Source organism: Leptonychotes weddellii, chromosome 7 (genome assembly GCF_054177405.1).
Source record: "Leptonychotes weddellii isolate Sample4059 chromosome 7, ASM5417740v2, whole genome shotgun sequence".
Classification (NCBI taxonomy): Eukaryota; Metazoa; Chordata; class Mammalia; order Carnivora; family Phocidae; genus Leptonychotes; species Leptonychotes weddellii.
In genome coordinates, this window is record NC_138375.1 from 82,333,187 (window position 1) to 82,360,143 (window position 26,957).

General features: G+C 33.7%; 1 long non-coding RNA gene and 1 pseudogene across 1 annotated transcript in view; both read left to right on the plus strand.

Moving 5' to 3' along the window:
- Positions 1 to 26,957, plus strand: part of LOC145722484 (uncharacterized) — a 377,440-nt gene that overhangs the window by 82,655 nt on the left and 267,828 nt on the right. Inside the window, exon 2 of the long non-coding RNA XR_014146787.1 lies at positions 8,533 to 8,668. This is a non-coding gene — a long non-coding RNA (uncharacterized LOC145722484). The remainder of the gene's footprint in view (positions 1 to 8,532; positions 8,669 to 26,957) is intronic.
- LOC102732328 (platelet-activating factor acetylhydrolase IB subunit alpha2 pseudogene) lies at positions 17,142 to 18,159 on the plus strand (annotated as a pseudogene).

The window sequence follows — 26,957 nt, forward strand, 5'->3', positions numbered from 1 at the left end:
GAGTTCATTATCTGGATCATAAGGTAAGCAATGTTTATGAAAGTGCCAGCTTGTTTTCCAAATAGCTATACCATTTCGCATTGCCACTGGCAATGAATGAAAGTTTGTGTGCTCGAAATCCTCATCAGGATTTGATGTTGTTATTGTTTTTGACTTTTATTCTAGTAAGTGTGAAGTAGTATCTTGTTTTAATATGCTATTGCCTAATAACAGGATGCTAAGTTTTTGTGGATTTTTTTGTGTTTTTGTTTGTTTTTTAATGCTTATTTGCCATCTGTATATCTTCTTTGGTGAGGTGCTTGTTCAGAGCTTTGGTCCACTTATTATAATTGGATCAATTTTTTCTTGAGTTTTAAGGGTTCTTTGTATATTTTGGATTAAAGTCCCTCATTAGATACATGTGTTACAGATATTTTATACTAGTCTGTGGCCCCACTTTTAATTCTCTTGACAATAACTTTCATAAAACAGTTTTTAATTTTAACGAAGTCCGATTTATCAACTTTTTCTTTCATAAAAGCTGTTTTATTTTTAAATATTTTTTATTATGTTCAATTAGCCAAAATAAATGCTGTTTTAGATGTTGTATTTAAAAAGTTATTTTCGGGGCACCTGGGTGGCTCAGTTGTTAAGCGTCTGCTTTCAGCTCAGGTCATGATCCCAGGGTCCTGGGATCCATCCCCGCATCGAGCTCCCTGCTCAGCGGGAAGCCTCCTTCTCCCTCTCCCATTCCCCCTGCTTGTGTTCCCTCTCGCTGTGTCTCTCTCTGTCAAATAAATAAATAAATAATATTTAAAAATAAATAAATAAATAAATAAAAGGTTATTTTCAAGCCTAATGTCACCTAGATTTTCCTTAGTGTTAGTTCTTAAGAGTTTATAGTTTCATACTTGAAATTTAGGTGTCTGATCCATTTTGAGTTAATTCTTCTGAAAGATTAAAGGTTTATGTCTAGATTCGTTTGTTTTAACATGTGCACATCTGGTTGTGTCAGTGCCTTTTGTTGAAAAGACTATGCTTTCTCCATTTAATTGTCTGCTCTTTGATCAAAGTTCACTGGCTGTAATTGTGGGGGTCTATTTCTAGGTTCTCTATTCTGTTCCACTGATCTATTTTTCTTTTTTTTCCCCCATACTAAGCTGTCTTGATTACTGTAGCTTTATAGTAAGTCCTGAAATTAGGTAGTACCGGACCTTAAACTTTTTTCTTCCTTTTCAATATGGTATTGGCTATTCTGGGTCTTTTGCCTTTCCATATAAAATAGAGGTATGTTGGTCAGTGTCTACAAAATAACTGACTGGGATTTTGACTGGAATTGCATTGACTCTATAGATCAACTTGGGAAGAGCTAATGTGTTAATGATATTATTGTCCTATCCATGATCATGGGATATCTCTTCATTTATTTGTTGATTTCTTTAATTAGCTTTTTATAAGTTCACTCAGATTGTTACCTAAATATTTATCCTTTGGATTTTAATGTAATAATGTTGTATATCTAATTGATAATTGATGATAGATAGGAAAGTATTTGAATTTTGCATATAAAATATATCCTGAAAGCTTTCTATAATCACGTACTGGTTGCAAGAATATATATATATGTATTATTCTTTTGGATTTTCTACAGGAACAATCATAACATCTACAAAAGAAAGACAGTTTTATTGCTTTCTTCTCAGTCTGTATTCCTTCTATATCATTTTTAAAAATTGTGTTAGCTAGGACTATCAGTACAGTGTTGAATAGGAGTGGTGAGAATAGACATCCTTGTCTTGTCCTTGGTCTTGCGAAAAAGCATCTCTGCATCATTAAGTATCGTGCCAACTGTAAGACCTTTTTTTTTTTTGGTAGATGCTCTTTTTTAAGTTGATTTGGTCATGGTTTATAATTCTCTATAAATGTTTAGGTTTGATCTGCTAATATTTTGTTGAGGAATATTAGTTACGTCTATGTTCATGAGATGAATTAGTATGTAGTTTTCCTATTCTGTAATTGTTTTATCTGGTTTGCTTTTAGGGTAATAAGCCTAATAGAATGAGTTAATAAGTTTTTTTTTTTTCTGCTTCTGTTTTCTAAAAGAAATTATGTATACTTAGTATTATTTCTTCCTTAAATGTTTCATAGACTTCACTGGTGAAACCGTTTAGGCCTGATGTTCTCTGCTTTGGAAAGCTATTAATTATTGAATCAATTTCTTAATAGATAAAGCTTTATTCAGGTTGTTTCTCCTTTTATGAGTTTCTGTGGCTTATATCTTTTAAGACATTGGTCTGTTTTACCAGATTTCCTATTTGTGGGCATAGAGTTTTTCATAATATTCCTTTATTATGTTTTTATTGTCCATGAGATCACTAGTTACAGGCTCATTTGTAATATTAGTAATGTGTTTATTTGTTTTATTTTTTGATAGCCTGACTTGATTGATTTTCTATATTGATTTCATGTCTTCAATTTCAATGATACCTGACTTAGTTTTTATTATTTTTTCTGCTTGCTCTGGATGTAATTTTCTCTTACTTTTCTAATTTCCTATGGAGTAAGATTGAATTATCAGTCTTAGATTGCTCTTTTCTAAAGTTTTTTTTTAATGTTATAATTTTTCCTCAAAGCATTACTTTTGTCACATTCTTCACATTTTATGGTGGTTTTTTTTTATTTAGTTTAAAATATTATTTTTTTTCAAATTCTAATTTGACCATGTGTTATTAAGTCATTTAAAAAATCCCCTAGTATTTCTTTTTTTTAATTTTATTTTACTTTATTTTATTATGTTATATTAATCACCATACATTACATCATTAGTTTTTGATGTAGTGTTCCATGATTCATTGTTTGCATATAACACCCAATGCTCCATTCAGCATGTGCCCTCTTTAATACCCATCACCAGGCTAACCCATCCCCCCACCTCTCCCCCAGAACCCTCAGTTTGTTTCTCAGAGTCCACAGTCTCTCATGATCCCCTAGTATTTCTAACAATTTTTCTGTTACTAATTTCTAGTTTAATTATCTTGTGGTCTAAGAGAGTATTTTGTATTTTGTTTTTCTTTCTAATATTGTTAAAATATGTTTTATGGCCCAGAATGCAATCTATTTTGGTGATTTTCCTATGTGCTTGAAGAGAATGTATGTTCTGTGTTGGATGAAGTATTCTATAAATGTCAGTTAGATTCATATAATTGATGATGCTAGTCATTTCAACTATAAGCTTACTGATTTTATGCTTTTTAGATATGTCCATTACTAATAAAGGAATGTTGAGGTCTCCAGCTACAATAATGGTTTCATCTATTTTTTATTGTGGTTCTATCTGGATTTGCCTCACATTTTGACATTCTGTTGTCAGGTACATACACAGTAAAGATTGTTTTTGTATATCTGGTGAAGTGACCTCTTTATTGTTATGTAATGCCCCTGTTGATCTCTGATAATTTTTCCTTCATCTAAAGCTGACTTAGTCTGAACTTAATACAGCTACTCTGGCTTCTTTTGATTAATGTTATTACGGTATATCTTTTTTCCTTCATTTTACTTTTAATCCATCTATGTCTTTAAAGTAGATTTCTTATAGTCAACATATAGTTAAGTATTTTGGTTTTATCCACTGATAGTTAATTTAATTTGCATTCACATTTGAAGTGATTATTGATAAAGTGATTATTGATGTAAAAGTTGGTTTAATGTCTACCATATCTGTAACATTTTTTTATTCATCATCCTTGTTCTTTGTTTCCTTTTGTCTTCAATTCCTTCTGCCTTTAATTCAACATTTATATGATTCCATTTTCCTGTCCTTTCTGAGTATATCAGATGTACTTATTTTTTAGGGCATTTTTAGTGGTTATAAAATTTACAGTACACATTTACAGCTAATCTAAGTGTACTTTCAAATAACACTATAATGCTTCATGGGTAGTGCAGGTACCTTAAAACAATATTCCTGGTTCTTCTCTCCTTTCTTCTATATCATTGCTTTCATTAATTTTACTTACTAGCTATACTCACCAAATACAGTTTGCTATTATAATTTAAACAAGTTATTGTGTGTTAAACCAATTAAGAATGTGAAGAAGAAAATACTTTATTCTACCTTCAATGATTCCGTCTCTAACATACTTCATTTCTTTTTTTTTCTTTAATCTGGTTTTTTTTTTTCTTATGTTGTTAATCACCATACATTACATCATTAGTTTTTGATGTAGTGTTCCATGATTCATTGTTTGCATATAACACCCAGTGCTCCATTCAGTACGTGCCCTCTTTAACACCCATCACTGGGCTAACCCATCCCCCACCCCCTCCCCTCTAGAACCCTCAGTTTGTTTCTCAGAGTCCATAGTCTCTCATGGTTCGTCTCCCCCTCCAATTTCCCCCCCTTCATTTTTCCCTTCCTGCTATCTTCTTCTTCTTCTTCTTCTTCTTCTTCTTTTTTTTTTAACATATAATGTATTATTTGTTTCAGAGGTACAGGTCTGTGATTCAACAGATTCCATTTCTAACATACTTCATTTCTTTTTATAAATCCAAGTGTATGACTTATTGTTTTTCTTTGAATAACTTAACATTTCTTTCTTGGTAGATCTATTAGTGACAAATTCTCTCAATTTTTGTTTGTCTGAGAAAGCATTTTTTTCTTCACTTTTGAAGGATAATTTCACTGAATACAGAATCCTGGTGTTTTCATTTGTTCATTTGTTTGTTTTTCTTTTCTGACACTTTTAATATTTTACTTCCCTCTTCTCCTGCTTGCATGGTTTTTGAAGAGAAGTTATATATAATTTTTATACTTATTTCTCTATCAGTATTCTTTCTTCCCCTTCCTAGACTTTTTATCTTTGTCTCTGATTTTTTGCCTTTTGAAAATGATATACCTAGGTGTAAATATTTTGGATTTTTCCTGTTTGGTGTTCTCGGAACTTTCTGGATCAGTGGTTTGGTGTCTGTCATTAATTTAGGAAAATGATGAGCCATTTTTATTTCAAATATTTGTTGTTCCTTTCTCTCTTTCTTCTCCTGTGTTATTATATTCTCATTACACACGTTAGACTTTTGTAATTGTCCCTCAGTTCCTGAATACTCTGTCTATTCATTTGTTTGTTTGTTTGTCTATCTCTTTGGTTTCAGTTTGGGAAGTTTATATTGACATATCTTCTAGGTTATTTATTCTTTCTTTGGTTGTATCCAGTCTACTAATGAGTCCTTCAAAGGCACTATTCATTTCTGTTACAGTCTTTTTTATTTCTATGATATCCTGTTGATTCTTCCTTTGTGTTCATCTCCATGATTACATTACCCTTCTGATTTTCCATGTTATCCACTTTTGTTGTTGTTGTTATTGTTAGAGCTCTTACCATATTAATCATAGTTATTTTAATACCACAGTCTGATAATTTCAGAATCTCTTCCATATCAGAGTCTGGTTCTGATTCTCGCTTTGTTTCTTCAAACTTTGACGGTTTTCCCTTTTAGACTGCCCTGTGACTTTTTTTTTGAAAGCTTGACATGATTTTCTAGTAAAAGAAACTGGTAAACAGGCCTTTAGTGTGAGGTTTTATATTTATATGGCTAGAAGGTAGCTGTGTTTACTGTTTTTTTGTAAAGGTGGATATCAGGCTAATTTCCTACTGGTGCCCTGTTTTATTCTCTCCTATTATCTTGAGTTTTTCTAGAGACTCTTGTTAAAATAGGGTCTGAGCTTTGCACTTCTTTTAGATGTAATCCACTGTTATATCAGAACCTGATGTTGTGCTAAAATGTGGGGAGGGGAAAATAATCTACAATCCTATGGCTTTATTTCAGTCTCTTAGTGAGCCTCTGCCCATAGGCTGTCACCTTCACAGTTGTTTCTCATCTCCCTTCCCAATTGTCCTCACCCCACCTTTGGTGTCAGGAAGGCTGGAGGGAGCTGGAGTTTGGTATTTCCTTTCTTCTAGGTTGGCTGGGGAATTTTTCTTAGATTTTTATCCTGGTTGGGCTCCTGAAAATAAAATTCATGGAAGTATGGGGCCCCCTAAGACTGGACATCCAGAGTTTTTTAACACTCAAGCTAGTCCACACTGAGTCTGCAGAAACTTGTCAGTTATAGTTAAAGTGTTCCTACTGGTACTGACTCGAGTGGTGGACTTTCACTTTTGGATTTTTGATTCTGGTAAGGTAATTCTTGGTATCCTCCTTTCTCTCCAGTTTTCAGGAAGGTGGTTTGCCCTGTAACATGTCAATTCTCTGATGGGCCTAAGAAGAGTTGTTGATTTTCAGTTTGTTCAGCTTTTCTTTTTCCATTGTGTGAATAGGAGTGATACCTTCTAAGCTGTTTGTCTGGACTGGAAATTGGATCTTTTTTTTTAAATAATCATTCTGTCACTTTCTGTTCTCTCTCTCTCTCTTTTTTTTTTTTTTTTTGGTTATCCTAGGCAATCCTGACTTATAAATATGCCACCAAAATAATTTACTGTTCAGAACTAGTCACTGTCTATATCCTTTGTATCTTACTGACTTTAAAATTTTTGAATGAAAGAAATCTTATCAGTCTTTGTCTAATTTGAAATTCTTAGCCTAAAATGTGTAATGTTTTCTTGATCTATTTTCTTACACAGCTAAATTTTACTTTACCAATGCAAAAATATATTAAAACCTTAAAAAATATAATTTAACTTTTCAAAATGTGTATTTTCCTTAATTTATCAAGGGAATTATATTTTGAAGAAAGAGCTTCTACACATTAAGAACGTGAATGTAGTTAGTCTTATATTTTGGTGGAAGTCGAATAATCAGTAAAAATGGCTAAGAAATAATTTGTCAGAAAGCACATAGTTTGAATAATTCACATTTTGGACAATCATAATGAAATACACAAAGAATAAATGTTTGTCTTAAACAGGACCAAAAATACATTATGGAAAAATACCTTAGGGTAAATTTTTAATGAAAACTAACAACTATATATTGGTGACATCTAAATGAAATGGTCATACAGTTTATACTTTCATGAAATTAAGTGTGGCTCTAAATGATTCTGTTAACTACATCTTCCTGATTGCCACTGAAGTTTTCAAGGTTCTCTTCCTTACTGATTGTTCCAGGTCAGCTCTTATCTGAATAGTAGACTTTTCTTGATATGTGCTCTTTGCATTTTACTTTCTTCAGACTTAGGATGTCCAGTTTTTTCTAGTGCTTGAGAGTAACATTGATACATTGTGTCCTGGTAATAGATAAAAGCATTGGATATATCAAAATTGGCTTTAGTTAAACATGCTATAAAAATTGATAACAGATGATGTTTGTTTTCCTAATGGCTTTACTATCAAATCATATTTTCTTCAATTAGTCAATTAACATTGTAATAGGAATTTGAAATATTGATGGCCTTCCTAATCAAAGACAGTATTCAAAATGAAGCGTTTTTATTTATGTGTACATAGAATATGGATGATAGACTATAAGAACAAGGTTTCTTGTTTTGAATGAGAGAATATGTGATTCACAATTTCATCACCTGGAACACTTTTGTTTGCCCAGCTTTCTGAAATCTTTCTATGCTGATTTCAGTTACATAGGAACACAGCTGTTCAGCAACAGACAAAACCAAAAACAAACAAAAATTTGTCACTTTAATATCTCTATTTTGGCACCAGTTCATCAGTGATTAATTTCAGCATGCATACTACTTTCTGGAGCTCAACAGAGGTGTACTTGTGAGGTGTACTTGCCTGTAATTATATCATTTAGCTCTAAGTTATTACCCATAAGCTATAAAGCCCCCTTTGTTGTTATTGAAATATTTTTTGACAGTTTTATAAACTAAAAATATCACAAGTAAAAATGTATTTTCAACACAGACAGATTTTGGCTTTTTTGGCATTTGGGGTTGTAAAATTTCTTATTAATACTTTTTGTTATGGAAAGATCACCCATATTTTGGTGATTATCTTATGTTTTAAAAAAATTAAATATATTATTGGCCTTTATCCAGAAAAATATATTTATTTAATATAAATATTAAACATTAGGGAGCATAATTTATTGTGCCACTAGTTTTTCTGCTACATAGTAGTTAATCTCCTTGCATATGTCTTCCATGGAAAAACAGTCTTTTGATTTCAGTGTATTTTAGAAACTAAGGGTGAACAAGAGATTTAAGTGGGGAACAAATAATCTTAAACCATCAAAACAATGAATGGACACTGCTCCATATATAAAGGCGGTACTTTAAATGATATACTTTAGAATTTAAACATTTTTTAACAGAAAATATCTTAAAATCCCATTTGCCATATACAAGCGTGGTATTCAGATAAAAAGGGTTAAGTAAGTGTCAGATTGCATTTGGTCATTTTGTTATAGAATATAATGATTATCTCCCCTTTGATCAATAACAACCACACTATGCTTATGATTAAATTTCAGTATGCATTGATATAAGATGTCTCAAAAAGACAAGATTGTTTTGATTTATTGAGCTTCCTTCCCTAAGTAAGATAAAGGAATTGATTTAATATTTATTATTTCATTATTTCTTTCACTTCATCTCAGGAGGAAAGTGACCAGTTGGGGAAGAGTTCTTTCTCTTGATGCATTAGCAATGAGGAAGAAAGTGACTGTGAAGAATTGGAAGAGGGAGCAGTATCATAGCCATGTGTCTTTGTCACAGACCATGCTGCTGGACAAGGTGTGTTACATTTATCCTCTTTGAATGATACTGTGCAACTCCTGTTGCTCTCTCTAGGGCAGGAATAAGCTAGCCTTATCCCATGCAGCTAAGCTCTGGTCCATCTGGAAACATTGCCTTTAAATCAGTTTTCAGCCATGTCCATCCAAGGGGAAGGATGTTTGGATATGAAAAGTGTGCTACCTTGGCATAGGACTGGGAGCCTGGGAGGGCCAGGGGCAGTTCTCACTGCAAAATGCCCAGACAAATTGGCCTCTTTTGGTTCATTTGATTGCCTATATAAAATATACTTAATAGAGTGAAAACATGTGAGGTGTAGGAAAAAATAAAATCAGCTATCTATAAATTAATTGACTCCGTTCAGAAGCTTTACCACAAGAATGATATTCTAATGGTTCCTCTGTGTTTATCATGGTGCTCCAACTTCATTTGTTTACTAAAGAGGCAGAATGATCTTCTTGATGTTCTTTATTAGCTCTGGGACTAAGTTACCTTTGTCCTCATCTCTCACTAGTATTCCACTGGACTGTAATGAAAAGTAAATGGATTAGAACAGGTATAGAACAGCTACCGGTACATAGTAAATATTCAAAATTCATAGTTGCTATTATTCTCTTTTACTTATTTATTTTTAAAGATTTTATTTATTTGACAGAGAGAGACACAGTGAGAGAGGGAACACAGCAGGGGGAGTGAGAGAGGGAGAAGCAGGCTTCCCGCCGAGCAGGGAGCCCGATGCGGGGCACGATCCTAGGACTCCGGGATCATGACCTGAGCCGAAGGCAGACGCTTAACAACTGAGCCACCCAGGCGTCCCGCTATTATTCTCTTTTAATATAATGGGATTGGTTGGAAAAACTTTGGGTTGAGAATTTCAGAATATGTGGTAAATACTATATGCAAAGCCTAATTTCAACAATAAGAAAAATAAATTTATAAAAGTGTAAATATTTAAAGATTGGCATCAATTCTAAATGTGTGAGAAATAGGGGTGTGCTATATTTCTTCCCATCAATTGAATCATGCTAAGAATTTGATCAGGGTATCTAAAACAGAGTGGTATTTTTTTGTTGAAACGGATTTTTAGTATTGCTTAAGTTAATGCATATTTGTGTTTTGGGCTATTTGTAATGGATCTCTCATTCCCACCCTGCTGCATTCTACATTGCTTCTCAAAAGAACAATTCTCGGGGTGCCTGAGTGGCTCAGTTGTTAAGCATCTGCCTTTGGCTCAGGTCATGATCCCAGGGTCCTGGGATCGAGCCCCACATTGGGCTCCCTGCTCCTCAGGAAGCCTACTTCTCCCTCTCCCACTCCCCCTGCTTGTGTTCACAATTCTCATCAGCCTTGTGATTTTCCTACTCTCTTTGGCCATTTTTTTTGTTATCAGTTCTACATCATTCAAATTCAGAACCTGCCTATAACCTCATGTTCCTATTCCATTTTCTATTTTACCTGTCAAAATGTCAATATTATTTCTGATCTTTGCCTTTTCCACTCTGAGTTCCTGGACTTGACTAGATCCATGCCACCTGTCTGCTATTTCTTTATCTTAGTTTCCTAAAAACTAACTGAGGGTAACACATGTTAATTGGAAAGGCTATTATTATTGTTGTGGTGGTGACTGTTATTGTTGTGAATGGTATATGCCAGACACTGACATTGCATATGTATCTCATTTAATCCCCAAAATAATTTTAGGAAATAAGTATTACTTTTTTCTCAATATCACAGCGAAGAAGTTGAGCCACAGAAAGATTAAGGAATTTGGCCAGAGTGATTCAGCTTTACTATAGTAATTGGCAATGAATTTCAGTAGGCCTGTTTAGGAAAACTGGGGGGGAATGCTCTCTTATCATTGCAGATGTGGAGAAGTTTATTCAACAAATGTTTATTAAGAGTTTCTGTCCCAATTGTTGTTAGATTTTAAGATTTCATAAAAACTAGTTGAATTAATTAAACTGTATTCTAGTTCATTTTTGGCTAAGCTGCCAGAAATTAAATACTTTCTCAAATGGACTGGAATTAGCTAACAAGCCCTTGGCGGGATCTGAAAGGGAAGAATAACAATTGGATTCAAAGAAAAAAGAGTTACATATAGTTTACAGTAAAGAAAATAAGAATTTTTGCTCTTTGCTGACACACACAACCATGTGATGAAGAGAATGAAAGGAATGTCTGCCTATTTGAAATTTGGGCTTTGATACAAAGTCATCAATGAAAACATTCTGTAGAAGTAAGTTTTCCGAAAGTTCAACTCAGCCATCCAAATGAAATTAACTTGGAGTCAGAGAAAATGAAAATTGAAAAATGTCTCTATCTCCTGGATTTTCTTTTAAAGGAAGGAGATATCCCCCAATAATACAGTATTATGAATCACACACATAAAGATACTGTCACTAGTAAATTAATTGTGCATAAAACTCCTGAAATCTTTCAGTGGAAGAAAAGATACATGCTGGTAGCATTAAGACTACCAATAATTTGCATAGCTTCTTGAGAAGAATTTAATTAGAATACAATTTTGCAGCTAAATGGGAAGCTGTTATGCCAAGAAATATTAATCAAAATGGTAGCAATCTATCTTCAGAGAGACTTTTTGAATTAACTACTAAATTGAAAGGGTTTGGAAAATATAACTATATGATACGTATAATCTTTTTGAGAATAACTCTTGTGGTGTATCTAGAAAGCAAACAAATATTAATGAAACAGTACTGTTTTATGGTTCCGTCTGTTTGTTACAAAAGTGGAACAGAAATAGGCACAAATAAACTCTGCGATTAGTGAAACAAACCAATGTAAAGAGTATTGTAGCTGAAATGTCAGATTATAGAGCTGTAGAAATCAGCATTCCTTCTAGCCATGTGGGGAAAAGTTAAAATTTGACGATGCACAAGTTTAGAGTAAGTCCTGAGGTGAGCTTTAACTTTACATTGAACTCTAGAAAGAGGTTCAAGTGTGTAATTATTAGATATTTAGAAGTGTCGCCAGTGGCTTTAAGGGCCAAATTATGCTGTTAGGTAGTTTCTTATCTGCTACTAAGTTATCGAAATGCTCTTATACATTAGCTCCAACATGGTTTTTTATCATTTTGCCCATTGTGATATTTGGGGAAAGAAAACAGAAAAGCACATGCGTGCATACCTGTGTGTGACTGTGTGTATGCATGTGTACACTTGTGAGTAAATTTTCCTAACTCTAGATCTTAGATTGATTTTGGCTCACCAAACTTACATTTGGAGTTGTCTTGGGTCCTAGTAATATAAAATGAATCCTTGAGATATAATTGCAAGTACATTTTTCAGATTGCATATATTACTAATGTTTCATTTGGTTCTGAACTAGTCCATAGTAAATGCATTTCCATGTTCTCTATACAGAGTGTAAAAGTAGAATGCCTAAAATAAAACAAAAAATGACTCATTTGACTCTGTCTTTTACTTTTCCATAGACACAGTCTTATACATAGGCACAACTTATAATTAATTATGTGTTATAATTTATAGATAACCAAACATCTCAAAATCTCAAAATGAAATATACAGTATTGTGCACCCAAAGGATTTCTAAGGTGCCTGAAATTTCTGCATTTATTGTTATTTTCTAGGTTGTAAGGGGTATGATATATCATTTGTACCTCTGTAGTTTAGTCCTGCAAAGCACAGAGTGTTGACTATCTTAAGCACACAGTATAAATGTATTGAATTAATGGAGTAATATATCATATTCTTTAAATCCAGCACTTTGTGTCATTATCATGAGTGATTGATAAACAAGTGGAAGTGTTAATCACCAAAGCAGTGAAATAGACTGCTTTGTCAACAGGAGATCAAGTTAGAAAGATGAAAGACAAGTGTTCTTACTTTGCATGAGGGAAGAGAAGAGGAAAAACTCAGAGCTGGATGTTATTGGGAGAACTGGACCAAGTACAGAGCCCTAAGCAGTCTAAAGTGGGAAATAGAAGAGGCCTTGAAAACACAGGTTTTTGTTTCTTTTGTTTTCTTTCTTCCTTTTTTTTTTTTTAATTTTTAGTTATTGTCAGCTATGTGCCTCCGTCCCTCATACAAGTGTGAAAATAGATGCTTTAGGAGATGCCATGAGCCAGGTCTTTCCCTGTGAGGCAGTTAACATTACTTAGGAGACTGACCAGTATATGAATGAACCCACTTGACAAAATTCCAGCTACTTGTGACTACTGATTATTTTTGACTGCTAGGTTACTGTTTTCCTTAAAAGCTTGTAAAAATGAGTGGAAATTTTCCCTAAGAAGGAGTCTATTCAAAAAATAGTTATATTTCCATTTATCTCACTATTTGTTTTCTCCTTTAAATACATCACTGTAGGGGCGCCTGGGTGGCTCAGTTGGTTAAGAGACTGCCTTCGGCTCAGGTCATGATCCTGGAGTCCTGGGATCGAGTCCCGCATCAGGCTCCCTGCTCGGCAGGGAGTCTGCTTCTCCCTCTGACCCTCCCCCCTCTCATGTGCTCTCTCTCATTCTCTCTCTCTCAAATAAATAAATAAAATCTTTTTAAAAAAATAATAAATAAATACATCACTGTAGATAATATCAATACCACTCCTGAAAACTGGCACATTCATGCAGGCTTTTAAAATGTGCTGAATTTATACCTATTATTAGTGGAAGACAATGTGTAATCATCCAACTTCATTCCACAACACATTTTAAAAGCTTTTGGAATGATTGAAACATAATCAAATTAGAGATTGCATCAATACAAATCAGCTACCTACGCTTTCTCATTCCAGTTTAAAGCAAGCTGGCAGACCTAGCAGTAACCTTACTCCAGTTTACAATGAACTTCATTATACATGCTAAAGAAAATCTCTATACCAGTTGGGAACTCTGTTGTAATGATTTAGCATGCTTGACTAAACTCACAAGGGGGAAATATGTACAAAGGTTTAAAGATTAGATTCAAATGAATTATTTGTGTCGATCAGATTGAATCATCATACCAAAATTAAGACACAATGCAGTACTTCCATATTAAATTATCCATACCACCGACACAACATAAGGTATTATATTGTTATTACAGACCACTTGTCCTCCCAGTACTGGTTTAGGTTTAATTTCTCCTTTCTCCTAAGGGATATCAATGTTCTGCCTAACTTAATGGTTCCCCTTCTACTATCAATAACTTATTAGAGAATGTCACTAACAGTGATGTAGTTCTGAATTAAATTAAACTAAAATATAAATTATGTGACATAGAGAACGATATAATCAATATTTAGAAACAAAAGAATACTTATAAGTCACTAATAGAGTAACAATAACTATATAGTTTGGGTTCTGCCCATGATCAGTTTTAAGATCTCTGGGAATCAAGGGGTTCCCTGAGTTTATTTACTCATTTGGAAAATTAGGAGAAATGGACTTTTACCCAAAGTATCCTTAGAGTATCAATATTGGCATTATTTAGGAGGTTAATAGAAAGGTAGTCTTAGAGCCTTCTCTCCAGACCTACTGAATTAGATACACATTTAAACGAAATCCCCAATGAGCTGAATGCCCAATGATACAGACATTGAAAAACATTGGCTCAGAAGACTGCAATTCCTTCTATCTATTTTTCTACCTCTTGCTTTAATCACAGGTTAGATATAAACAGCAAAAAGATTAGCAGAGCCGGGCTTACTTCACTTATAAACTGCTAAGTATTAGGCCTACTCATTGACTGTTTATAAAGTTGTCCTTGGAAAACATTTAAAACAATAGCCCCCCAAATTTAATATATTTCTATAATAACATTAAAACAGCTTTACATTTTGGAAATTTGACTTGTATTCATAGGCAACTAGTTGTATTTTAGCATTCACTAAAGAAATATCTTTTAACTCTTTCTAGGAATAGAAGATTTTAGCTCATATTATCCTAATTTTGCTGCATAGAAAATGTGGCAAATGAAGGGTAGAATATACTTTTATTGATTATTCCATAATAATTAATTCTGCTCCAAATACATAGAAAACACATAACTATAAATGCTGCTTAAATATACAAATTTAAAAAATTAATACACAAATTTAAATGTCAAGGAAGACTTTAAGGGTAATGTTATCATAGTGACTCTTGCGTGTATGTGTGTATGTGTTTTTCTACAACCACCTTAATTGTAGATGAACATGAACTGGCACTCTTATTAATTCATTTATATACACATATTGATATATAATCACTTAATGTTTAATTTTAATTTTTAATTTTAATATTTTACCCATAATCTAAATTCCCATTCATTTATTTCTGTTCCCCAATCTTATAGATTTGAATTTACATAATTCAATCATCCAAATTATGCAAATTCCTAAATACATTTTAAAAACCTAGTATTAATGCAAAGCTTTGTATTTAATTTTATATTTGACGTGCTGATGTTTTGTGTTGTTTTGTTTTGCTGTTTGAATCTGTATTCAGATATCAGTAAGAAAATTTCTCTTAGATAACTTTCCAGGTTATTAGACATTTCTTAAAATAATTGTAAGAACGGAGTATTTTTTAAAAGATACTTAAACATTCTTAGAGGATTCAATGCTTTTTTTAAATATTTAATTTCCTATAAAATAATTAGTGTTGCTCATGTGCAGAATTGCCTAGGAGTAGATAACATGATGCATACTTAGTTTTAAATGGAAGTTGTTGACATTTGTAACAAAAAATATCAAATGAAGTAAGTCTATCTTGAATTATTCTGAATTACCAATAACCCGTGCCAGTTAGGTAATGGCTTCCTATTAAGGTTAATGGAACTTGAATGTAAATCTCCATGAATAAAATTAAGGCTATACTGAAATCTCAATTACTCAGGGCATTAGGGTCTGTGATATTCACCCTTTAAAAAAGTAAAAGTGCTTACTAGAAGCCCTAGGCTAATAACAAAACCAATTTTGCAGTACTGCTTAATGGTATGATCAGGAAAAAAAAAGAGAAAAGAAAAAGGCCTGAATTCAGGAAAACATTTTAGTTGTTAGACTTTAAAGCTTCTGGAAGCAGTGTTGTATGCTGTAGTCCCTAAAAGCTTACATTTTAACTAAGTGTGTAGGATGAAAACATCCCATAGGGCAAACAATTGGAAGTCTTTATTTCAGAAAAAAATTTCTTTGGTTAAAAATAATTTCTTGACAACAGGGAGGTATGAACTGTGATTTCCCGCTTCCCCTTTACTTACTCCTCTCTTCTCTTCTGATTTTCACCCCAACCTCTGGATTTTCTTGGATCCTCCATCCTGTGTATATAAGACCCCATCCTTCTCCTTCTTTTTCACCAACTCTCTTTTCTTCTCCTTTCCCTTTTCCCAATACCACATGAAGAATTCAACTATTTTATTGCAAAATATATATTACTACTGCCCTATATCAGTTTCAACTGTCTCTCATCCGGGTTTGTAGAACTAATCTTTTTGCTTTAGTTTTTACTCATTCTAAACCATGTTCCACATGCCAGCCAGACTTTTCTTTCTAAAACTAATATTTGGTCATACCACTCTCCTTACCAAACTTTTAGATCTTTTCTAATCCAAACTCCTTTACATTGCATTCAAGATCTTCCACTATCTGGCAGCAAACTGCCCTTCCAGATTTCAGTTGCAATTTCTTCCTTATGTTCTTTTCTTTTTTTTTAAAGATTTTATTTATTTATTCATGAGAGACAGAGAGAGAGAGGCAGAGGCAGAGGGAGAAGCAGGCTCCCCGCTGAGCAGGGAGCCTGACACAGGACTTGATCCCAGGATCCCCGGATCATGACCTGAGCAGAAGGTAGATGCGTAACTGACTGAGCCACCCAGGCTCCCTCTTCCTTATTTCCATTTGCAGTAAATGCTCATGGTTTTCTTGAGAAAGAATTGCATTTGGAAAAAAAATTGCATTTGTGCATCTTTATTCCTTGACTTTTTCCTCTGCTTATGTTGTCACTTAACTTCTCTTCACAGCATTAATTGTGCTTATTGCAAGGTCTTTACATGTCTGTCTCTTCTGGTAGATGGTATATGAGCTTATTTATTTTTATTTGTTTGTTATGGACCTACCACAAAATAGGTCACTCAGATTGTGTGTTTTCAGTTAGTCAAGTAATGCTGATTAATTCTTTCTAGAGAATTTCTTAGTCTGGTTAGAAGATATACAACCTGGGTTGGAATGAGAAAAGTGTTTAACTATGTACTGACACATTTTTCTTTTTATAATATATAGTTGGTTTCTTTTTCTTATAAAACATAATTACTAGTGATGAATCAATTATCTGTACTCCTCTGTTCAGCCCAGCTGAATACTCATACTTTTCTCTGTAAGTCAGATGAAGTAATTGAGTGTTAGTCATTAGATCTACCCCTACAACACACCCACTAACACTCTGCTGGATCTTAGGGAAAAAAAAGCAAACCTAAAGCATTTAATGCAGTATATTTGCAAAAGAGGTCTAAGAAAAGCTGCCTTTGCTGTCATGGTCAAGAGAGGAGGAGGAATGGCTGCTGCTGGTGCTGGGGTCCAAAGAGGGACACGCTGGAGCCGGGCCGCTGAGACTGAGTGAGGTACAGATGTGCCACCCGCAGATGCCGCAGCCTCTTGGGGCCCACATGGACCCTCTGCCTGAGTGTGTAATGAGGCAGGGAGACTCAAACCCAGCAGCTATGCCACATGCAGTGGAAGATATTCAAAGAGATGACAGGTGCATGTCTCAGCATAACAGATTTCTCCTGGACTATAAAGACAATGAACCTGATGTACTGTTTGTGGGGGACTCTGTGGTGCAGTTGATGCACCAATATGAAATATGGCGAGAGCTTTTTTTCCCCACTTCATGCACGGAATTTTGGAATTGGAGGAGATGCAACAAGACTTGTTTTGTGCAGACTAAAAGGATGGAGAACTGGAGAATATTAAACCTAAGGTCATTGTTGTCTGGGAAGGAACAAACAAGCATGAAAACATGGCAGAAGAAGCAGCAGATGGAATTGAGGCCATCATACAACTTATCAACACAAGGTAGCAGCAGGCCAAAGTCTTTGTACTGGGTTTGTTTCCTTGAGGTGAGAAGCCCCACCCTTTGAGGTGAAAGAATGCCAAGGTGAACCAACTCCTTACGGTTTCCCTGCTGAGCTTGCCAGTGTTCAGCACTGGATACAGATGAGGGCTTCGTGCATGCAGACAGCACCCTCTCCCGCCACCACACGTTTGATTTTCTGCATCTCACAGGGGGGTTTAGACAACGTTCTGCAAACCCCTGCATGAACTCATCATGCAGTTGTTGGAGGAAACACCTGTGGTGAGACAAACCACCATTGCCTGACTGGCTCCCATCAGTGTTAAGAGCACCCAGGCTTCCTCAGATTGGTTATATCGCTGGTACTACAGAATCCTTCTCTTAAGGCACTTTGCATTGTATAGAATGTTCCTGGATGTTAATATCTAGTGTTTGAAGGGCAGGAGGGATTTAAGTTGGTCCTGTACATAGAAGGGTTGTTTGACATGAAAGAAAAATTAGTCAAGGAAGATTGTTCTTTAAATTCATTTGAAGCCAGAAGGGGACTTTTTAGTCATACGTGTGACACATTCATTGAATTATAAGTTTTCCCTAGGACAACATCAAGTTTAAGTACTAAACAAAATGAAATTTTTTTTCTTGGCCTTTGTTTCTATGGTTTATGTCATATATAGCAATGATCAGGATCACAACTAGGCTTTAAAATGGATGGTTTTTCCAGTTATTAAAGTTCATAATTTAGCCTTTTGTTTTTATTTTGCTTTATTCATGCATATTCACATTTCCTTAACATACAGCATCAGATTGAACAACTAGTCACTCAAATAAGGGGGGTGTTATAGTTACAAATGAATTTGTTCCACTCTCTTAATCTTTCCCATGTTTAGCAGTAGGAGATAAGTTTTGCCCCGTTTGGGGGACTCAATGGAACATATTATATTTATGCTGCTGAATACCATGTCTATAATAAACCCATGCATACTGCTTTTCCTCCCTGTTTCCCCTCATCCCCCATCTCTGTTTGTTTGTTTGGGGGGTCTTTGTTGATATTACAGGCTTTTAACACATTTTTTACTTAGGAGCTCTGTTGCTGGAAGTATAAGTCCCCAGCTAATTACTCTCATCATGATATTATTGATGTGTAATTCATTCCTGTGTGGTGTTCTGTGCATAGCACCATGTACTGCTATCCATATTCAGAGTTCTGGTTTGTTTTGTTTTGTTTTTCCCTTAAAACGTGTTACAGTTTCCTTTTATGAAAAAAAAAAATCAGGATTCTATTTCCCATTCCATAAGCCCTGACATATTTCAAGTTCTATAGTATCTTAAGGTGTATGTTTTCTTCTTCATTGGCTTAATTTTTAAATTATAACAGTTCAGAAAAATTTGGCCTTTTTTCATGGGGAAACAAATGGAGCTGCTCTTCAGAATAGGCATTCTACCTTGATCCCACCATTTTAGTGAAAAAGAACCAGGCTTGTTTAACTTTCAGGGTTTTTCATTAATGTATTTTCATCTGAGAATTTCTTTCAAGAGAGCTCTTTGTAATCTTAATGGTTTGCTTGAACTACAAGAACTGCCATTTAAAAAATAATGGGACAATACATGGTTTATTGTTCAGTATACCTGTGGAAAATGTACAAACTGGATCTACCAACAAATATGTTAAACTGGACCAGGTGGGTATTGAAGTAACTTATTAAAATATGCTCTACACTAATTCTGCTTAATGTTCAAATTCAGTAACTAAGCATATGTTTTATGTTCTGCTTGCAAGGCAAATGGCAGTGCTTTTGTATGTTGGAGGGGAGTTGCTGATTTGTGCAAAAGCCACTTCTGTTTGAAGGGGATAGAACCTGGGCTGGTGTTTTCCTTGTGAAACGTCTTTCTAGGAAATTTTTTTTTTTTTGGCCTTTTTTTTTTTTTAATACATTTCTAAATGTATCATGTCTTCATTAACAACAAAAAGACTTGCCATGTTTACTAAACCTGTTTACTACATTAAAATTTCCTTTCAAAAAGAAAAAGAGCAGGAGTGCTCTAAAGATACTGAGTTGTTTTCCAAGACACAGAGTTGCTAATGGAGGACATACCATGCCTTCTCAGTGTGCTTTGTGAATAAACTGAAAACCTTATGGCCCCCTTTATAACAAAAAACCTAAGCAATTGAAGGAGTAGTTTTAATAAAACCAAATCATATTCTAAACAGGTGCCAGTATTACTATGTCCGAGGCCAACCTCATATGTATTTTAAAAATAATTTCCAGGGGCGCCTGGGTGGCTCAGTCGTTAAGCGTCTGCCTTCGGCTCAGGTCATGATCCTAGGGTCCTGGGATCGAGTCCCACATCGGGCTCCCTGCTCCTTGGGAAGCCTGCTTCTCCCTCTCCCACTCTCCCTGCTTGTGTTCCCTCTCTCGCTGTGTCTCTCTCTGTCAAATAAATAAATAAAATTAAAAAAATAAATAAATAATTTCCAGAGATTCCATGCAAATGAGTCAGAGAAGTAAAAATAATCAAGAAATTTGTGTGATTTAACATTTTTTTTTCATTTGTTAAGTTTCTGGGGCTAATTTACTGAGAACAAATCAGAAATAGGAAATAAGGAAGGGGGTAGGGGAAGGGGGAGGGAGAAGAGAGGAAAAGGCATCATGGACCTTGCCCAAAGTCATTTTGAAACAATATTTATTAAATTGAATATACATGAACTTTTACTTTCTTCCTACAACTACTGTTCACATTATGTAGAATATAAACATTTTTACATTTATGAAAGTTTTTCTAATACATATATTATTCTAAATCATATAATTTGAAATATCTCAATGATAACCTATAGCTTTTAGAACTAGTGAATTAGAGATGCCTGGGTGGCTCAGTCAGTTAAGGGTCTGCCTTCAGCTCAGGTTATGATCCCAGGGTCCTGGGATTGAGCTCCACAGGCTCCCTGCTCAGCGGGAAGCCTGCTTCTCCCTCTCCCACTCCCCCTGCTTGTGCTCTCTCTCTCCCACTCTTTGACAAACAAATAAAATCTTTTTTTAAAAAAAGCTAGTGAATTAAGTTAGATTATGTAACTAGTTCATCTAAAATAAATACATCTTTTTCTTTAAAGATTTTAAAAGAGAGAGAGAGAGCATGAGGTAAGGGGCAGAAGGAGAAGGAGAGGAAGAATCTCAAGCAGACTCTGTGCTAAGCTCAGAGCCCAGTGCAGTACTAGATCCCATGACCCTGAGATCATGATCTGAGCCAAAATCAAGAGTTGGATGCTTAACCAACTGAGCCACCCAGGCGCCCCATAAGTACATCTTTTATATGTAATCTTGGCAACTCAAAATGATGAAAGAAAACTAAATGCTATAAAATTTTGGATGTATTTCTTATGTCAATATATATTTTTTTATTTGTATTTGTTTTGGTTGTAATGGAAAAAAAAAACTATATATCTTAAAAGAAAAAGTTGCAAGAAAATAATTTTCAGAACAGGAAAATGAAATTAGTATTCCAATTAGACATTTTCTTTTTTCTTTCTGTATATATTTTTCTCTTTGTTGTTTTGAACTCATGAGTAATGGAATTTAAAGGTTTCTGCCAAACATAAACTACCTTTTATTTTTATTTTTTTCTGAGCTAATATTTACCTTTATGAACTACTTATGAAAAATTCTGAGCTAATCCTTATCTTCCTAAAATGATACCATTTTGTCATGTTCAAGCAGATGAATGTAACTCACTTAGCTACTTTTTCTATAATTACCCTATAATGAAGCAATATACAATGTTAATAAAAATAGAAAAACTTGTAAAGTATCATTGGGAAAAGAAATGTCTGTCTCTGAGAGAGTCCCTGCACAGGTACGGAAGCATGAAAAATAGCTTAGTAATTGAATTCTATTTCACTGATCCTAGTCACAAATACCCACTCTTCCACACACAAGTTTTTGAATATGGTGAAATCTATTATTAATTCCAAAGTGGCTATTTTTATAACCTTTATCAATGGTGAGGAATGGGTTATCATTTTCACACTTGCAGTTAAGGCTGCTTTGAAAAAAAATCTAATATCTATGCTAACCTAAGTAGAAGAGAAAACTAGAAGTGGGACTTTGATACTGATTAAACTTTTATTATTCAAGAGATAGTCCATATCCTACCTGAAAACTTTTCTTATCATTGCCTCTGAGAGAGGAGTTTTTTTGACACTTAATCATTAATATTACTTTAGGTTTCAGTAGTATAGGAGATGGGTTTTGTCTCCTTATCAGAAAATCTACGGCTCAGCAAATTTTGAGTGCAAGTAGACTATATAACTCAACAGTGCAGCCACTAACCATAGCTGATTTATACATGAGTAGCTACCTAACCTATGGTGGTTCAACCATATTTTCCTGGGCACTTAAAATGTAGACACTTAAAGAATGAATTATTTAGTTCTGGTGGGTCAAAAGCAAATACTATAAGCATATAATGAAAAGCCAGTTCACAAAAAAGTCAAGCACAGAAAGATAGATTTTCATAGGTTCTGTTTATTAGGTAAAGACCCTCCTATATAATACTAGTTTTTTAATATTCTAGATTCTAATTATAAATGGGTGATGACTTTTGTTAATTTACTTTTGTTAGTTGTTTTTATTTCTCAATCTATTATGAAAAATCATGTGTTTTTTCTTCATTCTATTAATATACAGTATTACAGCGATCACTTTTCCAATATTAAGCCAGCCTTGCATTCCTGAGATAAATGCCACTTGTAAGGATGTTTTGTACTCTTTTTTTATCCTACTAGATTTATTTGCTAATATATGTTTTAAGGATTATTGATTATGGAGAGAAATTGGCTTGCTATGCCTTGGAATTTTTGTCAGGTTGTGCTATTAGGGTTGTTTTAGACACATAAACTGAGTTTAGAAGTATTACATTCTCCCCCACCTCTTTGAAAGAATTTATACACTGTAGATATCATTTTTTCTTTAAATTTTGACAGAATTTATTAGTAAAACCACTAAAATAGGTGTTTTGTAGTGTGAAATTACTGATGATTCAATTACTTTCAAAATTATAGGGCTATTTGGCGTCGTATTTCAGATTATGTCAGTTTTATTAGTGCATTTCAAGGAATTTGTCTTTTATCTAAGTTTTCATATTAATTGGCATAAATTTTCTTATAATATTATTGAATTAGCCTTTTAATTTCTGTGATTTTTTTCTAATGATACCACCACTTTAATACCTAATATCAGTTATTTGTATCTCCCTTTATCTTGATCAGTATTGCTAGATGTTTATCACCTGAATTTATGTTTTCAAAGAAATGCTTTTACTGTATTAGTTTCTCTACCTTGTCTGGATTCTGTTGTTTTAAGTCTACAAATGTGTGTTACTTAATTACAATGGCAGCCCTAGGAAACTATGTAATCTCTTTTATGGCCTTAAGTTTTAGGACTGCCCTTATAAGCACCAATAGTTAAATTTTCTTTTCATCAAATTTGAAGATCTGGGCCTTTTAAATTTACATATAACATTATTATTGATATATTTAGATTTATATCTACTATTCTGTCAAAAGTTTTCATTTATTCTGCCTATAGTGTGTTTCTTTTCTTCTTTTTTTGCATTTCATATTGTTTTAATATTTATTTATTTACTTATATTTTTTCTAGAGAGACAGGTGGGAAGGGGAAGGGGATAGGGAGAGAATCTTAAGCAGCCTCCACACCGCCGAGCACGTGAGCCCAACGTGGGGCTCTATCTCACGACCTTGAGATCATGACCTGAGTCAGTCAAGTGACTGAGCCACCCAGGCGCCTCTGTTTTGATATTTTATTTCGTTTTATATCTAAACTAAATTGGTGGTTATGAACTGCTTTACTATTTTTTAATGCTTATGCTACAAATCATAGCACTCATTCAAAAATTATATATATATATTTCATTATGAGTAATAAAATTTATTATCTTTACAACAATGCAAGGGTCTTTGAAAAAATTTATTATGTGTTCTTCTGTTTTTTTCATATATATCAGAATTATATATGTGTAATATATATGTAGTTCAAACTATTCAGAGAATTCTCTCAGTATTTTTTTAAATATTGAGAGAAAACAAATTTTATTTTATTTTATTTTATTTTTTTTTGAGAGAAAACAAATTTTAAAAGTACATGGGAACTCTCTCTACAAGTAGCAAAATGCTACATATTTTTTTTTTTAAAGATTTTATTTATTTATTTGACAGAGAGAGACACAACGAAAGAGGGAATACAAGCAGGGGGAATGGGAGAGGGAGAAGCAGGCTTCCCGCGGAGCAGGGAGCCCGATGCGGGGCTCGATCCCAGGACCCTGGGATCATGACCTGAGCCGAAGGCAGACGCTTAACGACTGAGCCACCCAGGCGCCCCAAAATGCTACATATTTTTAATGCCCTATTAAATTAGGTAAGTTGAAAGAGAGTAGAATTACCAAATTAGAATTTATAGTTTACAAATCTGTTGAAAGTAAATTTTATCAATGGACATGCACCTCTAGTTATAATGGTAAACATTAATAACTGCCTCTAATCTCCTTAATCATTATAGTAACCAAGAAAGATGGTACATTCTAGGAATTATATCAATACTTTATTCATTGATTTAAAGTTACTGCATACTTATTTCATATTAGTAAATGTTAGGTTTTATAAATCTATCTACCTTATTACTAGAGCGCCATAATAAAAGGGTGGAAAAATATATGTTTTTGGCATGGCCAATGGCTAGTTCCATAATAGGAAAATTGTGGAATAATTTATATGGAATATAAACGATTGATAAATATCATAAAATATAATTGCATAATGTCAATAACAGTATGAACCTCAAGGTTAATAATCATTTAAAATTGTTTTGAGCTTCCATTATATACTGGTCAGTGTTCAGCTGCTTCTGTCATCCTTATAATAATTCTGTGTTAGTTATTTTTTTACCACTTAGAAAAAGACTGCATCTCAGAGAGAATAAACCACTTTCCCAAAGTGAACAAAATGAAAAATAATGACATTGGTGAAATTCTTGGTCATTATGGGGACATATAAAATATAAGAAAAAGGGCAAAAGATATGATTATAGTTGGGGGCAGCATAACCAGTGATGTATAAATGCCCTTTTTCCTCATTCCATATGCAATAAAATCTACCCTGCAGCAGTTGCAGCAAAGCAGAGGTTGGTAAACTAGGGTGTGAGGACCAAAGCCACTCTTTTTCCTATTTTTGTTAGTCCATGAGCTCTGAATGGTTTCCACATTTTTAAATGATTGAAAAAAATTAAAAACAATATTTGGTGAGACATGGGAATTATACAAAATGCACATTTTAGTTTCCATAAATAAAGTTTTACTGGAACAGAGCCATGCCCATTTGTTTATGTGTTTATGTGTTATTTATAGCCGATTTTGCAAAATAATGGCAGCATTGAATAGATACAACAGACTGTAGGGCTCACAAAGCATAAAATATTTAGTGTCTGGCCCTTAACAGAAAAAGTTTGTCAACTCCTTCTCTAGAATATTTATTATTCTGTGTGTATCTGTGTTTGTAAGAATGTGTATATGCATGCATGCATTTAAAAAAAATATATGATAAGTATTTTTCCCTTGCTGTAATAACTGTTTATTTTATTTTCAAATGGACATTCCCTCAATTGATATTCCCATTTTGTATTTGAGGTATTGGAATCATTGGATTGGATATTTGTTCATTTGAAAAGGAGAATACATGAAGGCATTGGAATAAAGCTAGAGCCGTTCACCTGTCCAGTTCTTTCTATCTTGATTCCAGATGCAATAAGAGGCAGCCTGACATTTAGAATTACACTGACACCTTTTATCTGAAAATAGCTTTGTAACATATTCATTCAGAAGTTAACCCTAATACATGTATAATTATAATTTGGACCATTTTTTGCAGCTGTTTCAACCACTGTTTCCCTAATAGTAGGAAAAAAAACCCTGAGTTTTTAAGTTGCTTAGTTGTCAAAGAGATTACAGCTGTAAAGTTGTTTTCCTATAACATTTGAAGAGGTGTTTACAAAATATTGAAACAACCCAGTGATTTGGTCATTGAGGCAAATATTAGTAAACTTAAGGATTTTCTTGAATTGCAAGCTGTTTGATTCAATTGCTAGTATCTTTATAACAGTACTAAAAAGACACATGACAATACAAAACACAAAAGCAATTAAAGATATATTTCAAAAATTGTCCAATTTAGCGATATTTTCAAATTTTTATTTTCTTAGTAGGCTAAGATGCATACTTAGTCAGAAAATAAGTACATAAAGAATCAAAATACAGGGTTAAACTTTATCTATTAGAAGTAGTAGTTGTCTTAAGTTTTCTTTCATTTAATTGTTGATAGTAATAAAAGTCTTTTTTTTTTTTTTTTAAGATTTTATTTATTTATTTGACAGAGACAGAGACAGCGAGAGCAGGAACACAAGCAGGGAGAGTGGGAGAGGGAGAAGCAGGCTTCCCGCTGAGCCGGGAGCCCGATGTGGGACTCGATCCCAGGACCCTGGGATCATGACCTGAGCCGAAGGCAGTCGCTTAACCAACTGAGCCACCCAGGCGCCCAAAAGTCAGTCTTTTTCTTTTTGATATGCATTTTACATAAAGTAAGAGGAAATATGTATATATCTTTAAAAAGGGACTTACAAGAATACGCACACTCCAATTACTTATGAAGTGGATCAATACTTTAATGTGTGGTCGAATTATATTTAAGAAAGATAACAAATATATTTCTAGGGAAACAAGATAATGTACTAATTCCAGAAGGGACTTTTAAATAATATTTATCTCTATATAAGGTAACTTATCATATTATTAATTGAAAGGAATAGTAACAATATTTAAACAGCTATTTTGTTGGGACAACCTAAATGTTTAATAATTTGTTTTTATGTAATATATTCTTTTATTTTAAGATTGAGTATGTTTTTGAAATTTACAAGATGTAGATACAAGAACAAAAGATCAGAAAAGGAACAGCCACTTTCATATATCAGGTGATTTATAAAGTAATAAACATTTTTCTAAAATTTTTTTCTGAATACAAATATGAATATAGCTATTGGCAGTATTACCAAATGATAATATTTGAATTCTGGCTTCAGAGTCCAAGTATAACCACTGTGTTATACTACCTTTCAAAAATTAATATATATCCATTTAATGCAATAGAAATAGAAAGCATGTGAAAAAATAAATGTAATTCTCATATTAATAATAGCATAAGATATTCATTTTCTTACACACAAG